This window comes from Caretta caretta, chromosome 2 (genome assembly GCF_965140235.1).
Source record: "Caretta caretta isolate rCarCar2 chromosome 2, rCarCar1.hap1, whole genome shotgun sequence".
In the NCBI taxonomy this organism is placed as follows: Eukaryota; Metazoa; Chordata; order Testudines; family Cheloniidae; genus Caretta; species Caretta caretta.
In genome coordinates, this window is record NC_134207.1 from 186,478,376 (window position 1) to 186,496,457 (window position 18,082).

Sequence of the window (18,082 nt, forward strand, 5' to 3'; positions counted from 1 at the left end):
TTTGAAACCAGAAGTACACAAATCAGGCAGCAGCAGAGACCAAAAAAAGCAAATACAGTACAGTACTGTGTTCAATGTAAACTACTAAAAAATAAAGGGAAAGTTTAAAAAGAAGATTTGACAAGGCAAGGAAACTGTTTCTATGCTTGTTTCAGTTAAATAAAGATGGCTAAAAGCAGCATTTTTCTTCTGCATAGTAAAGTTTCAAAGCTGCATTAAGTCAATGTAAACTTTTGAAAGAACAACTATTACGTGTTGTTCAGAGTTACGAACATTTCAGAGTTATGAACAACCTCCATTCCCGAGGTGTTTGTAACTCTGAGGTTCTACTGTACCAAGCCAGTCACCTCTTGGATATTTTCAGGGGGAGCTCAGGGCAACTGCTTTCACTGAAGCTGTGCAGCATAATGTAGGTGCTGGGCTGGAGTGGGGAATATACACTCTATACTAATACCAGAAGGCTGGGCTCGGAGCTACATTAGGCAGCAATAGGATACTCCTCCAGAGAGGAAACAAGGGTGTGGGGAGCACAAAGTAAGGGCTCGTGAGAAAACAAATTGAGCACAGCAGGGGTGCTGTGTGGAGGGGAGCACAGAGGAGTGCTATGAGAGAAAGTATGGGAAGCATTTGAAATAATCAAGGGACAGTTTGTCAAATAAGATGGTGGTCTGGAAGGTCACCTGAGCATTCCACAACACATTGGTTGTTTTCTCTGCCTCTATCACCCTTCTACAAGGAATAATTAGGAAAAATGATATAAAATTCCCCAGGATGCACACAAAGGTCTACAGCAACTCCCAGACCCTACCTACCTACCTCAAGACCTCCACCGTATCACTTTATCATCAGACCATAATAAAATGCATCATATAAGCAAGATAAATGGAAAAATGGACTAGTGGATGCACTCAAACTTAACAACATAAAGTATAAGCAGCTACATAACTTAATTTTCCCAGGCAACACTTTAAACACAGAGTTCCATATCACTTTATAATATGTCAAAAGTTCCAGGGTGACCATGTCTTCTAGTGTTTGTTCAACAACCAGGCACTGTGGGGCCCCCAGTCATTATTAGGGCCTGTGGGAACTACTGTTACACAATTAATAGATAATAACAGTAACAAGGCAGAGTGCTAAATATACTAGTACCAGTATGCTCTGAAGTCATCAGCAGAAGCTTCCTTTACGGGAAGCAAAGACTAATTAAAATTAAATATTTTAATCTTTAGTGCTATGTTTATCCCCGGTGCATAGCCTTTAAAACCAATGGAGCTACACCAATGGTGAATTTGGCCCTACAACTTGCCATCTATGTATTTTTTGCAAAAGAGTCTGGATCAAACTCTTCATGCTGTTGCACAGCGAGGTGGAATGGGTGTAACTAAGTGCAGGATTTGGCCCTACATATTGTTGGGATTCCCTCCAAGACATCTTTCCATTCCGCTTCCAAAGAACTCAGTTTGACTCCACCCTTTGTCACTCAGGTATCTTTATTTGGCATACAGCAATGCTACGTTGAGTTGATCAGACTCAAACACAGGGGGGAGGGAGGGTGGCGGTGGATGGATGCAGGGTACATCACAGCTCCAAAGTTACAGAGAAACCTTCTCCCTTTTTATACATTACACATCTCGTTGTATTTACAATACATTGCATCACACATTTTTGGCTTGGCTTGGTTACTTTGCAGGAACCAATCCCTGTGCAGCACATACTGACCATTATTCAACGTCCTCTTTACCTCATCTCTACATTCCTTGTCCCTTGTTATCTAGTTCATAGTAAATAGTTCCCTGCATGTTCTCCCTCTTATCTTAGGCTATGTTTACACTACAGACCTTACAGTGCACAGTTGTACCTCTGCAGCTGGGCTGCTGTAAGGTCTCCAGGGTAGCCGCTCTATGCCAGCAGGAGAGAACTCTCCCGCCAGCATAATTAAACCACCCCCAACGAGCGGCGGTAACTATGCTGGCAGGAGAGCACATCCACTGACATAGCGCTGTCCACACGGGCACTTTTCTTGGTGAAACTTATGTCAGTCAGGGGTGTGTTTTTTCACACCCCTGACCGCCAAAGGTTTTACTGACAAAAGTGCTAGTGTAGACAAAGCCTTAGTTGGTTCAGACATTCTGTCTTCTTAGCTTACTGACCTATTTACTTACCTTGTTTAGCACAAAGAGTTTGTTTTCAACCTGATGATTTATTTCCTTCCCTAATTCTCTCTTCCAAAAAATGAGACCTCGCTCCGTGTGTTAATTACTCATGTCAGGCCAGGCCTCACCTATGACGATATGTGCATTCCTTTAATAAACCCAGTATCTTTTGAAAAAATAAAAGGAGGACTTGTGGCACCTGAGAGAATTTTTTTCATGAAGTTGAAAAGTCCTCCTTTTCTTTTTGAGGATACAGACTAACATGGCTGCTACTCTGAAAAGTATCTTTTGAAAAACCCAAAGGGAGGGATGCAGTTATTTGAGAATTAATTATACTGTTTTATCACTTATGGTTTCCTCATTTTATGGAATCTTAAGCCTTTTACACTGGAATGCAATGTATCAGTAGTCTCTGGCAATGAAAAGGTTACCACTAACTGCTGTTAAGGGCATCTTTTAGGGTTAGTTGCTTCTGATATCCATCCTGTCACTTTCTCTGGATATAACTTTGACCCCAAAAACTTGGGCACCAGTTACTGGCTATTTGTTCATGCAGGCACAGCAGCTGACTCTGCTGACTCATAGTGTTCTACCCAAACAACTCTCTGATTAGCACTTTGACAAAACGTTTACTGTCTCCTATTTTCTTTGTTTCCTCTGGTTTGTGGGGGCTGACCAGCCAGATTTGTCCCAGGAGTCTCTCCCAGTCTCTTTGGGGTCATAGGAAACATGATCATTCTTTCTAGTGAGCCAGATCAGGAAAGAGGCCATTGATTTAGGGAGAGAAGGAAGGGAGTGGCACTGAGAGATGTAAACAACTTGAATGGGGTTGCATGCATGGAAGGGAAGGCTGGATTTGGTTATTAGCATATATAAAAGTGTGAACACCATTCCCAGCATACTAGATTTTCAAGCCATGGGGCAAAGTGGAACTTGCAATTCAAGTTGCACACCATCCATTTTTAAAGTGCACCGATGATGGTCATCTCTGTGGATTTATGAGACTTCATCACGTCATGTAGGATGATGTTGCATCATGGTGCCACATTGCTGTTGTGCTTTTGCTGAGAGGGTATTCAATATATTTTACTAGAGTTCATCCTCAGTTTAATAACCCTGCCTTACACTCACTATCTTTCTCCTCACTCTCACAAACCCCCTTTCTCTTCAGTATTGGGCACAATTCCCATTTACTAGAAATAAGCTCTTGGTATGTGCCTCCAGCTATGATGTTAGAACCAGCCCCTTAGTAGTGATCTGCTGTTTATTATTTTGTATTTGCTACTTCTGATGTGGGATCTGACTCATAGGTCTTTAACATACTTGTTTTATTTACTTAAGGAAGGGAATTAACTGCTGATGTTATAACAAAATCAGAGGTTCATTTTTCAAAGCAGTTCAAGGTAGTTAAGCCCAGAGACTGTTAGTGAGCCAAATACATTGTTTACCAGATACAGTGCACAAGATGTGAATGCAGTGTTTTGTATGTCTTGTGCTATGTTTATTTTCCACACTGAGCACCAGAGTTGCTACAGCCTGGGGTACTGGAATGAAAAACTGGATTTTGCATGTGCCTTTGGATACTTAAAGGAAGTGTACAGTACATATCTGAAAACCCTATATCCTTTCATAGTAAAGTTGCAAGAGTTGCATATATAAAACATGGTTCTCTCAACTATAGATATCGCTGTGTTTTCCATACCATTATTATGTTGTCACTGTTCTAATATGACTCCATCTTGAAGCCTGTCAGAAATTTGTGCAGAATTTGTGTGAAATTTGTGCAGAATGCACCTGTCTGCTAATTTTTTTGGCCCAATCCTGCAAAGTCTTCAGTTTCTTCTATAAAGAGCTTAGTGCCTTAGCTCCCATTAATTTTAGAGAGACTTGGGGCCTGATCCTGTAAAGTGTTTATTACCTTTTTATTACTCTCTAGAAAGACCTGGGCAAACTGGAGGGAATTCAGAGATGCTCAGAATTAAATCCTACAGTCTAGGTTTGGAATCGCCAAAGTTGAGCAGATTCTCTCTTTGAATACATCCCAAAACCACATCCATCACATTTGTGGTGTTATATTACTTTGTAATTTTATTTTAAATTTGTTGTCCAGTATCACCTCTAGGTTTCTTTCAGGATTACTGATTTCCAAGTATCAACCTTCTAATAAATCTGTGTTCCATATTGTTTTTTTCAAGATTAGCTTGCTTGCATTTGTCCAAGTAAAATCTCATTTTGTTATTTCTTTCCTGTACTTTTACCTCATCTGTGACACTTCACATAATTTCTCTGTCCTCATCTTCCAAATGAGTCTTCACTGCAAAGCTAATTAATACACTTTACTCCTTCCTCCAGTGCATTAATGAAGATGCTAAATGAGACCAGACCTAAAATTGATGCATATCACCCCTCTTTAGACATCTCTCTTGCAAAAACAAAGAGCTCACAGTTAGACCTGGTCTACACTAGGATATTTTATCTAAAGTTTCTCAGGCTTTGTTTACACTGGCAACTGAACAACAAAACTTTTGTCTTTCAGAGGTGTTAAAAAAACATCCCCCTGAAAGACAAAAGTTTTGCTGACAACAACCGCTGGTGTGAACAGCGCTTCGTGGGCAGGAGCGCTTTCCTGACGACAAAGCTAAGGCTTCTCGTTGAGGGTGGAAGTTTTTTGTCAGCAGGAGAGCCGACAAACAGCAGCTACACTGTGCACCTTTTAGTGGCATGGCTGTAGCGACACAGCCGTGTCACTAAAAGCTGTGTCATGTATACATATTCTCAGATATTCAGCTCCACCAATAGTTATTCAGCTCCACCAATGATAGGAGCACTAGTGTAGACAATGCACCATTGACATCTTAAGCATTTTGTCACATATTTCTGCTTCCAGCAGGCTTAGACAACACAGTTCTTAAAATGCTTGCAGCCCTTTCTACTCTAATGCTTTCATTATTGCCATTGCCAGTGGGAAATTTTGGGGCAATATACACACCTGTAGACAGCCAACCAAAGCAGGGGAAACTGAATTAGTGTTTGGGAAGGCTGAGAAAGAAAGGAGGGTAGAGGCGCAGAGAGAGAAGAACCAGGCATCTTCCACCAATAGATTTTGAATAAAGTTTGCACAATTTTCTGAATTTTAGAAAAGTTATAAAAACTTTAAAACTTGGAACCAAAAAAAGTAAGCTTATCTATATCTGTACTTCAATAAATTGCCACGTGGCCAAAATTTGTTCCTTTAAAATGCTAATTTTCCTGCACCAAAACTAGCACACCCACAGGGCTCTTAATACTATCATACATTTCTCATCAGATGCACACAGAAACACAGAAAAATATACTGAAGAAGTCAGCATCATTGTTAACAACAAAACAAAGCATGTTACCCCCCTACATAGGACACTGGGGTTCTAATACCCATAGAACCAGACCAACCAAACACCCCTGCTTCCGTACAATCATATCACGTGAGGGTTCCTGCTATATAAAAATCAAAGTGTTTTCAGGTAATCTTCTGGCACTAAGCTTTCTTTAAACTTATAGTAATAAATCCAAACAAAACGTCAATTGTATTGGTTTTCGTCACTACTTATTTTCCTTCAATTATACATTGCCTGTGTAGTCTGTAAGGTCTTTAGGGCAGGCACCTTCAATTTACACCAGTCTGTAAAGTGCCTTGCAACTATTGGTGCTAGCCAGATAAGAATAATAACTTACTGTGTCTCCTATGATTTATCTTCTATTCCTTTTCAACTGTCATTCGACATTTTTATTTCCTTCTGTCTCTTCATCTGTCTCTTTCTTTCTGTTATTTTCAGCATTTGTTTTTCTGCTGATTAATTTTTCTGTCCTTCCCTCCATCCCTCCTCTCTCTTGCTGCCCTATTCTCTTCCCTCCCACTAGGCTGCGTCACTGTGGTCTCACTCCATCTCTTTCCGCCTGGAATCTCTCTCTTCACTGACAGCCTCTTACTGGAGTGTCTCCTCTTCTAGGGGTCTGCCCTAAGTCCCCTTCCCCCACCCACTCGGTTTCATTCCTCTCTCCCTCCTTGGGTACTTTTCACCATTTGATCATCTGCTTCACTGCCTCATCCTTGTGGGTCTCTCCACTTCCCTCTCCCATTGGGTGGTGGCTCTCACCTCTCTTTTCCCCCTTGGGGCTCTTTTTGCAGTTGCTCTCTTCCTCCCTTTGTAAGTGTCTCTCCTTAGGCCTGATTAGAGGTTCCTGTCCCGCTCTGGGGTCTCTCTCCACTGTCTTCATACTTGGCTCTCCTCATGGCATTCCCCACTGGGGGCAGGGTCTCTCTTTTCTTCAGTGGAATCTTTTCCCACCCTGTTCCACACACTTGGCGGTCTCCATTTCCCTCTCCTGCCCCCCTATTTCTCTTAGAAGTTTGTTTTATTAGCAGTCTCATGACTCATTCACAGGTGGGGGGAGGGTCTCTATTCCCCTTTCTTTTGCTCCTGAGGGAGGTGTCTTATTCCGCTTCACTGCCTCTACTTGAGAGGCACTAATGCCCCATCAGAGGGTACCCAGCTTCACCTCCACCCCATGGGACATGTTCCTCAGCTGCTCCCTTGTTGGAGGAGATGGAGAGAATTTCTGCATTTTTCCTCCCTGTTCTCTCTTCCCTCTGGCACTCCCCTACATTTAGCACCCTTTTACTGTGGGATAGGGAGCCTCCCTCAGTCTCTTATTCCTGGGGGTGGGCTCTCAGATGTACCCCAGACCGTCCCTCTTTGCCGGGGGGGGGTCACTAGGTCGTCTCGTCCCCCCCCATTCTTCTCTAGCTGGGAGCAGGTGGTCACCTTGTGGTGCTGGGTTGCCCTTCTCTGCTTTTCACTGACAGGAAGCAGAGGGAAGAGTCCAGGAAGGAGCAGCACCACAACCCCCCCTGTTGCTAGGAGGCCGGAGGAGCCGCATGCTCAGTGCTATCTGCAGGACCAAGGCAGCTAAGTGGGGTTACAAAGCGAAGCAGCAGTGGCCAGACTACACCCCTAGAGCTTCTGTCATAGGAACGACCGTGCACCCACCTCAGTTACCCCTCTCAGGTAACCCAAGAGTTCTACACCAGGCTCTCTTGCCTCCACTGAACACACCAGTGCATGTAGTCATGAAAATCCCAAAACATCTCACCCTTTGATGCCTCACGTACCACACATCAGTGCCTCCTACCACACCTGGACTCTTTTTCAGTCCTCTTCTGTCTTTCTGCTAGGGTAGCCTCCCCCCAGCCCTTCCAAATGGAGCACAACCCCACTGGGAACCACCATAGCCTCTCTGCTGGGAGATCATCCTAACCGGGGGAGCATCCCCCACTCCTCCAGCCCTCTTACTGTTACCCTGGGCCCAGCTCTCTGGTGTGAGACATCAGCAGGTAAGCCCCTCCACTGCCCCTTTGCATTCAGTCCTTTCTGGCCCTCACCTTCAGCCTCGGTATATACAGTAGCTACGCTTAAAATGCATCAGTGCCACAGCTGTAGCACTTCAGCGTAGGAACTTACTACAGTGACCAGAGGGATTCTCCCATTGTTGAAGGTAATCCTCCTCCTCCTCCTCCTCCCTGAGAAGTGGTAGCTAGGTCAACAGAATGGCTAAACTCGAGGTTAGGTCATCTTAATGATCTCTCTCAGGGGTGTGGATGTTTCCATATTTCTCAGAATAAATGAGTTTTCAAATAATAATAATTTGCAATTATTCAGCACCTTAGATTGGAGGAGCTCAAGTATTAGTCATGCCAAATATTCCTGTGGATAGGCTTTATTCCAATTTTATAGGTTGGGAAAGTTAAGACACGGATAACTTAACCTATGTGCCCAGGTCTCACAGGAAGTCTGGGGCAGAGTCTACAGTAAAACCATTCCTATAATACCAGGCCTAAAGAAAAGGGGGGAAAGGGATTAAGAAACCCTATAGCCACCTCCTCCCAGGCCTGGGAAAGGGGAGAAAAGCACCTGCAGTGTCCCCCCCACCTCCCTGGACTGGGAAGGGGGTGAAGGAGCCCAGAGCTGGTGTGGGGCCTAGGGGGACAGGTAGATGTGGGGGCTAGAAGTGTGTAATTAATTATTGGGCAGATGGACAGATGTGGAGATGAGGGGGTATGGACTTAACTAGAATGTTGGGGTTTGAGGAGAAGCTGGAAGCTCTGTGCCATCAGGCAAATAGGGATTGGTCCTGAAGTGGGAGCCAAAGTCACTTTACTCAATACATTTGAGAGAGTGGGCAACACTAATTCTCTTTCTCAGATATAGTGGGTATGGGTATGGGGAGTTCAGAAATCAACAGACACCCCTCATAAAAAAGACAACAGTCTTTTTTTAAAAAAAGTCTTGTGATTTTTGGGGTCTGGCTCATGATGTTTTAACTTTTAGGGTTGACAATGCTGCACTAGTAAAAATCTTGTCTTAAGTGGGAGCAGAATTAGGCCAACACTCATCCCTCTTGGAAATCCCATCCTACACATCCTTGCCCCATTAAAGTCATTGGGAGATATGCCATTTACTAGAATGGAGCCAAGATTACACTGTTGGCTTTTAACCTTTAGAAAACGTATGGTGTCTAGTAACGAATACTTTCAACTAGTCTACATAGTATCTTATCTCAACCCCTCCACCATTCCAACATGAAGTTAACATACCCCCACCTGCAAAAATCATGAAATTAGTGCAAAAATCATGAACTTTTTTAAAATTAGGATTCTTTTTATTTTCCTATTTTCTTAAACATTTAGAATAGACTTGGGACATGTTTTCAAAGCTTTTCTGTGCAACCACAAAGGTTAGATATTTCCTTTTTTTCAAAGTGAAAGCGGAGATTCTCACTAAGTGACATTACTCCAGGAATTAGTGATTTAAGAAAACAAATGAAACATTGTAAAACTCATGATAAAATTATAAGAAGTGCTACTGATTTAATTTATTCTAGCTGAGGATCTGTCCCCGCAACCAGCTTTATTTCTAATTTAGATAAAAATAACTCAGCCAAAGTGACCCACTGCATACAGTTTCTGACATAATTTTCAAATGAGTTCCTTTGCTTTTTTTCTCTACTTTTGTACATAATTCCATTCAATAACTAAAGCTTGGGACTGGAACAGTATTCAGAATTTCCTTGTCAACATTTCACTGCTTGTTCAGAGAAGTATCAAACTTCTAAGAAATTATTTCTGGCAGAACTTTCCACTTCTTTAAAAAAGGATTGGGCAGTCATGACACAACTGGGACCAGACAAGTAAAACAGAAAGAGCCTCTCAAAATTCCAAATGGAATGAAAATGGTCTACACTGATTGGCATTACTGTCCCCATTTCAGAATACACATGCCTGGAATGTTTGGGATCTGCTCCGTTATTTAATGTCATGAATAGACACCAGCAAATACTGGGTAAAAAGGAGGAAAAGTCAAAGCAGTTTTCCGTAAAAGTGAGTCATCACTAGTACTACAGCCGTTACATTTTTGAAAGTGCCCAAGTGATTTGGGAACCCAAGGCCTTGTTTACGTGAGGAAACTTTAGTGAAATAAACTAGGATGTGATTGTAAAGTGCAATAGCTATTCCTCACTAGCTCTGCATGTAGACACTCTTATTCTGGACTGAGTGCTTTCTTGTGGATTAACTTAATTCACAAAGGCTCTTTTACTGTGGAATAAGAATGTCCACATGAGGAGATAGTGAGGAACAGCTATTGTGCTTTACATTCACATACTACCTTTTTTCACAATAGCTTCCTGTGTAGACAAGCCCTTAGGCTCCTATATGCATAAGTCACTTTTGAAATGTAATTTAGGCTTCTGGGATGCCTGTTTTGCAACCTTAGAATTAACTATAAAAAAATTGAGAATTTAGTATAAAGAATGAATCAAAAGAATTGAATTAGAATTAAAAGGAAGCTGGGTTATATGTCGTTGTTGATATTTTCTGGTACAGCAGAGAAAAATAATCACTAAATGTTTTTGGGGAACATGTTCCAGCGGAGGACCATGAACAGAGCTTTTCAGATGCTTTGATGCTGGAAAGTGATTCTATTTCAGTGAAGGTTTACTTTTGGAAACATGTATCACAACTTTTATTGCACCTGATTCCTGTCAGAGACAGGAACCACAAAAAAGATACTGTAATGCATATCTAATTCCTGTGTGGAAAAACTGTTACATTAAAATGACATTTCCCAAACAACTGGCTTGATTCTGAAACTGCTCTGAGTGACTAGATACATAATCAGCCTTAATGCTTTTACACATAGAGGCCTCATAGACCAATAGGGAGGACACAGGTCTGGTAATCAAAAAAACAGGTTGTTAGTCCCAATTCTGCCAATGACTCACTCTGTGAGTTTGGGTAAATGACTTCACCTCCTTGTGCCCTTTTTTTGCCTCCATCTGTAAAATGAGAATAAATTATTCTCACCCCGCTTTGCAAAACATTTTGAGATTTCCAGACAAAAAGTGCCATGTAAGAGCTACATAATATTATGATTACTCTACAAGCTTTGTTTGTCATATATTACTATTGCCCATCTTAAAAATAATTAATTAATACAATAGTTAATTAATAGTACAATCTGAAAGATTTTGGAAGAATTAGCACAAGCGCATTGAACAAAATAATCTTAAAGTTTGACATTTGGTTGTCGTCAATGGATTATGGATACAATGAAGTACATCAAAAATTAATAAAGAATATGCTGCAAGAGGCCTAAAATGTTTTACACACTTGAGGTAATGCACTATACTTTTTAATCAAGATATTCTTGAGGGAAAAAATGCTTCTATATAGTTACTGTTTCTTGCCATTTCCCACTATGAAAGGGCACTGTGTTAAAACTGAAAACACAGGAATTTCAACCCAAACAAAGCAACCTTAGGCAGAGAACAGGAAAATACATTTTTGCAGTTTATTATTTTTTCTTCTGCAGTGAAGAGAATGTATTTGTTTCAGAAAATATATCCTGAAGCTTGCGATTGTAATAAGGATCTGAAAGCTGGTATTGTGTGACATACTCTGGCTGTCTTAAAGGGGGAAAAGGAAACCACCACTTGCTAAGTGACAATGTTCCTTTTTTCTGCCCTAAACCATTGGTTCATTATAGACCAGTGGTTCTCAAACTGAGAGTTGGGACCCCAAAGTGGGTCACGACCCTGTTTTAATGGGGTTGCCAGGGTTGGCGTTCGACTTGCTGGGGCCCAGGGCCAAAGCCCGAGCCTATTACCGGGGGTCAAAGCTGAAGCCCGAAGGCTTCAACCCTGGGTGGTGGGGCTCAGGTTACAGGTCCCCTGCTTGAGACTGAAGCCCCAGACTTTGGCCACCCAAGCCACAGGCAGTGGGGCTCAGGCTTTGGCCCCCCAAACAGGGTGGTTGGGCTTGGGCTTTGGTCCCTCCACCCGGGGCAGCAGGATCTCAGGCAGGCTCAGGCTTTAGTTACTCCTGCTGGGGTCATGTAGTAATTTTTGTTGTCAGAAGGGGGTCACGGTACAATGAAGTTTGAGAACCCCTGTATACACACAAAACTGATACGAGCATTAACATTTACATTGTGAAAGCTCCTAGAGGCCTCATTGTACCTGGCACTGGTCAAACAGAATAAATACCTCCAAAAGCTTATGTTCTAAAAAACAAGTCATAACAGATATATGAGAAATCATATCAATTCCCTGTCCCCAAATTTGAACTAAAATGATGCTTGCCAGCCTTTACTTTTATCCTTTTGCTTGTATATTTTATTGCTTTCCCTGGTCTGTTTTTTTGTCCTTTTAGACTGTTAGCTCGTGAGAGCAGAGATCACATCACCTCTGCTTGAAAAGGACCCATGCTGGGCACTAAAAGAAACATACAAGGTGGGGTTTTCAAAAGCATTCATCTTTGACCTGGCTTTGTTCCCTTTGGAGTAAATTTTACCATTGACTTCAGTGGAAGCCGAATGAGGCCAACACTAAGGGTATGTCTTCACTACCCGCCGGATTGTCAGGTAGTGATCGATCCAGTGGGGATCGATTTATCGCGTCTAGTCTAGATGTGATAAATCGACCCCTGAGCGCTCTCCCATCGACTCCTGTACTCCAGCGCCGCGAGAGGTGCAGGCAGAGTTGACGGGGGAGCGGCAGCAGTCGACTCACCATGGTGAAGACACCACGGTAAGTCGATCTAAGTACATCAACTTCAGCTACATTATTCACGTAGCTGAAGTTGCGTAACTTAGATCGATCCCCCCCTCTAGTGTAGACCAGGGCTAAGTGTTTTTGAAAATTCCACTCATAATAAATATCTGTAACAGCTTTCATCCCAAAGCACTATGGGCCAGATTCTACAACCTCACCCTTTCTAGCATAGTCCCACTACAATCATTTTTAAAAACTAAGATTGTTATCAATTCACATTAAGGCAGAATAGGATGATGAATAAAAGTCAGTACACTTTTTTATTACTATTATTTTGGGACATGTTGGGACAAAAGTCTATTCCTTTGTGGGGGGTGTGTGTGTAGGGGGAACAGGGTGGTATAATCTCACAGGCAAAATATTTCACAGGCCTGTCAAAAAATATTGTTATCCATTGTTCCTGTTTTCAGCTCTGCACTCACTCACTTTGTGGCCTTAGACAAATCACTTCACAGCTCTATACCACAGCATGATCACCTGTCAAACAGATATCACTATACCCATTTCAGAAGGATTGTAAGAGACTTAATTAATTCATTAATGTTTGGAAATCAATTTGAGATTTAGATTAAAGGTACCGTATAGAAATGGAAGGTATTAATTATTATGATTTCCATAGGGTGAGATTCTGCTATCCTTAGTCACATTAAGTAGTCCCTTACTCTAATTAGTCCCTGAGTCCCCAGCAGTAATGTGGGGGGCAGGCGTTTGGGACTCTGAATAAAAAAAGACTTGGATCTTGGACCAATGCTTTTCAATACGAGCATTTTTAAAGCCAAGTCTGCCTAAAAGGAAAGGTACAGCCACTTTAAAACCAGCTGGTAATTGGTTTAAATGCAAGTAAATAAAGGCTACAGCTGTTTAAATAAGGGGTGGACTTTGGTCACTAGTCTTCAGTTATGATCCTATGACCTGGAAGGTAGAAAGCTCCAAAAAGTGTTTAGGTAGTGGGCAAAACTGAGTGTAAAAAGTAAGCTCCAGTGGCTGCAACACAGGGCCCACAGCTGCTAAAAAGGCTGTCCTCATAACATTAACTTGCTAAATACCAAATGCAGGCCTCACCTAGAGGTCTAAAACCAAGAAGAAAGAATGGGCTACTACTACTACTACGGGAAGCAATCCAGGACTATGTGAGGCCAAAGCTTCAGGGCAATGCTTCCTTTGATGTTTAAAGAGATTAATAGATCCTTTCATTCTGGCATCCCCTAAGCTAACATTAGTTATGTATATAGTCTTCTTTGCTATAAACTGTACAAACACCAGACACTGCATATGAGAATATGCTATAGCAGCTTTACAACCTGGACCACAATGATTATCTAAGGGCTTGTCTACACTGGCAATTTACAGTGCTGCAACTGGGCCCAAAGAGAACAAATTCTGGGTACTTGATAGGAGACCAACATTTTATCAAGAGCTCATGCTATTACTTGACTTAGATATTTCAGTAGGAAAATCCTTCTAAAGAACAGAAAATGTATTTCAAAAGAGATTCTGAAAAGACAGAATTTCACTTTATGTAGCAAGGCCATTTATTACTATTATTTAGCATTGATAAAGTGATCTGTCAATACACAAAATAAAGCTGTTCAATACACAAAATAAAGCTCCTGGCCTGAAGAACTTCCTATCTGAAAAACAGATAATGATGCTACACCACACACAGAAAAAGAGAGAGAGAGAGTATGGAGAGGGTGGCAGATGGGTTGGTTAAACACCAACATATAAAATCAATGTTACACCCTCACCTCACCTGGATTATTGTGGTCACCCTATCTCAAAAGGGATATTTTAGAAATAGAAGGCTTTCAGAGCCAGGTGTGAAGACTGATTAGACACTTGTAAAAATTTCCATATGAAGAGAGATTGGGACTGTTTAGAGAAGAGATGAGTGAGAGGGAATACAGGCTTCCAAAATAAATAATGGCAGACAAGGTAAACTGTGTGCTCCTATTTGCCCTGTTTCATATCGCAAGAACACGGGGACATAAAGCGATCAAGCATGCCAGCGGAGCACATTGCAGAAAGAGACAGATTGTGTGGAAGTGCTTCTCTCTCTGTGTGAATCAGAGCCATCTATCTCCATGGGCCAGCAGACTGGGCTGGAAAGAGAGAGAGAAGGCAGGAGGGACTCTGCCTAGCCTGAAACACTGACAAGACCTGCTCTGCCTCACAGAATGGGTGAGATCAGACCGGGGTGGAGCAGGAGCTGCATCTGAGGACTTTTATTTTGCAAAAATCTGTTAATCTCTAGTGCTTTTTAAGAACAGGTTAAGAAATTCCCTTATAAATGTGTTAGTCTCTAAGGTACCACAAGTATTCCTGTTCTTTTTGTGGATACAGACTAACATAGCTGCTACTCTGAAACCTAATAAATTCTGTGTTCCTTGCCTTCCTACCACACTTTCCCCAAAAGAATTAAACTAGAAGTCAGAGTGGATCTCTGGGGTGGTGGGGGAGCATGTGTAGGCAAAAAGGAGGAAGTCTACACAGCATTTTGGACCCCCTGGGAGCAAACCTGAGAACCTGCATTGACAGACTCAGATAAGCGGGCCTCTAAAAGTAGCTGCATAGACAACATTTTGAAGTTTAGTGTTTGGGTAGAGCTTAGACTCTAAAGCCCACACCCTTCCCTATGCTTAAGGATTGCCAACCCTCCAGGATTGTCCTGGAGTCTCCAAGAATTAAAGATTATGTCATGTGATGAAATTTCCAGGAATACATCCAACCAAAACTGGTAACCCTGCTAGGCTTCAGAACTCCATCCCAACCTGCAACTACAAAGTGCCGTCAATGCAGCTACTTTTAGAGCACCCAGCATGAGTCTCTGGGCTAGGAGGCGCATTCCCACATGCTCCAAAACACTGTGTAGACAGGCCTAGGGGGCTCAGAAGGTCTGAGGTCCTGGTTCCAGGGTCTGGGGCAGTTGTAGGGTTGCCAACTTTCTGACTGAACAAAACCAAACACCCTTGCCCTGCCCCTTCTCCGAGGCCCCAGCCCACTCACTCCATCTTCCTGCCTCCCTCTGTCGCTCGCTGCCCCTCATCCTCACTGCAGTTGGATTGTGTAGTCTACAGTGGCTTAGAAGCATGTTGGGTCTACTTACAGAGGATGACTGGGCCAGGTTGTAACAGGCATCACACAGAGATTTTTTAGGAGGGATTTGAATAAGAAGGAGGTGGTGAGTTGGCAAGCTGGCGTGAGGCATTCTTTCCAGAGGGCACTGTGGTAAAATTCATGAGTGGGAGAAGGGAATTAAGGCATCGAGGCTGGCATGTTGTAGCTGTTTTATATTTTGTTGACAGTTTATATGTGATTTTATTTTACAAACCTGTTGATTAAATATTCTGGTAATCTTCCAAATACCAGTTAAGATATGAAAGATTGCACGAGCACATTTTTATGAATAGTTAGAAAAATTTGTGTCCTACCAGAAATGTTTGTGCTTCAAAGGGCTGAATTCTCCTGTCTGCTAAATCCACTCTGCATCGCATGGAAGTTTTCCCATGTTTTCAACTGACCAGAGAGGACCATTGGAGAAGTTTCTCTGTCTGGGGAAAATTCTCTGCTGGTGTATCTGCTTCCTACACCAGACACATCCTAACCCTTTGTTATGAGGGGAAGCAGGGAGCGTGTTGGGGGAAGGGGTTCGGGAGAGTGAAGCTACACATTACCCTCATAGTGTAAGTCAGCACAAGGGTGCAGCTCTCTCACATGCTTTGGGTCCAGGGATGGAGCCCATGGAGATTCTGTCACTCAGAATCTGAGAGAGGCCCCAGTCAAGAATCTCACCCTAAATTGTTAGCCTATAACAAGACAGTAAAAACACAAGACTTTGTACATTATAGACTGATGCATTGAAAGTTTCCTGTTATTGATTTCTTTCCTGCCTCTCGCTAGGCTCAGGTTCATTGCTTCAGTATCTCCACTGAAGGTTAAACAGTCTCTGGTTTTTCTGCTTCAGTTTATTTTCCAGGCTTGTATGCCAGCACGAACCAGGAGCAATTGCATCTACTTTCAATTGAGTAAAACTGATGTGAGCTCAAAATCGGGCATCCTGCCTAGATAGCAAAATTTTCATTGGACTGTAATTATTTCTCAAATAACAGCAGAAATATAAATAGTAATGCAGTCTTCTATTTTTTGTCTTTAATTGAAACTTTTGTTTAGTGTTGTAAGCCTTGATTATTTCAGGCTGTTGTGCAATGAGTAGTGGGGATGAAAGGGCTGGGGGAGTGTCTCTATATCAAACTCAAAAATGATGTTATTTCCTCCATACTGCACTTGATTGTTCTTTGGTAACCATAGGTGCTGGAACTAGGAGTGCTGGGGGTGCTGCAGCACCTCCTGGATTGAAGTGGTTTCCATTATGTACAAGTTTTAGTCTGGTTCAATGGCTCTCAGCACCCCCACAGTAAAAATTGTTCCAGCAGCCCTCTTGGTAACAATCTATTTATTGAAATAGATGTGTAGTCCAAATGGTGATGGCTGAGGGTATTATTCTGAATTCTAGGTATCAGTATTTAAATACCTGGCACCATAGTTTTACATCCCAGCAGGCAAGCCTTTCATTCTTCTGAGGTGCATAAATACAGCTCCATATCACATACAGTGAGTGTTTTCCAGATGAGACCTTTCAAAACTGAGGTCCTGTCTGCTCTGTATTGGACAAAGTCCCATGGCACATATCAGATCAAAGGTTTCTCTGTGTATCCCTAGCCAGAATTTCCCCTACTCTGTTATTGTGCAGAATGCAAAGGGCCCCAGGGCTGCTACCCTTCCACTAAAGAGCTGACTGTATTTCAGTGGCAATATCATTCCTCTGTGTTTATAGGGCCTAATCTGATAGTCCTTTTTGAGGCACACTCCCATTGACTTCAATAGTCAAGACTTAGTTTGACCCTTCAGGTCAAATACATCAAATACTACACCTCTTCAAAAGTAGATTTTTAGCAATGTATTCTAGAAATTGTTTTAGTCTTTCCTTGAAGGATACCTTGATAGGAGCAAGCTGTTTTTATACAATCAGCAGTTATATACTTTTTGTTGCATACGGTGGTCTAGCATTAGAGATTCAGAGTTAAATCCTGGCCCTTTAGAAGTCAATGGCAAAACTCCGATTGACTTCAACAGGCCCAGGATTTCAACACCATCCCTTTGTCTTGTTGATATTTGGTATAAAAACAGCATCAGGTTTGACTTTTATAAATTTGGCAGTGCTAATCATTGGGAAGCAGTTTCTGACAATGGAATATAGTTCCCAGAAAAAAGCTTTAAAGAGGTATTATGGTTGGTAATATTAAATCCCAACACTAAGAGAACATTTAATTGAAATATCAATGTTGGCAGTGTAAGGCTTCAAAGTAAAACACTCAGGGATCAGGAAATGCCTGTAAACCTTAACTTTACCTCTTTGCATGTATACATCAGTCAATTTCCAGATCACATATGGATGAGAAATTCCTACCAATTCACATATGCACAAGCACAGTGTCAGTGGAACACTGGGACGTCATTAAAAAAAATGATAAAAATTGTGCATAATAGACGACATTATACACACACATATATTTAAACCTTCATAAATTGGGCAAATAAAAATTAATTTTCACCAGACCACTGGAAGGCATGTGTCCCAGGGAATATTTTCCTGTAAATATTTAGGACTATTTTTAAAAATTTGAAACTTTTGAAACAAAAGCAGAACAGTCTCTTTTCCTCCCATTTTCCCCTCTGCTTGAAAATGGCTGAACTGTTTTGCTCAAATTTTTAAAAATGTT

At 41.9% G+C, this 18,082-nt stretch overlaps 1 protein-coding gene across 1 annotated transcript in view; it reads left to right on the top strand.

Moving 5' to 3' along the window:
- The window catches only part of SUSD5 (sushi domain containing 5), a 77,300-nt gene that overhangs the window by 54,763 nt on the left and 4,455 nt on the right, over positions 1 to 18,082 (top strand). The window lies entirely within an intron of this gene.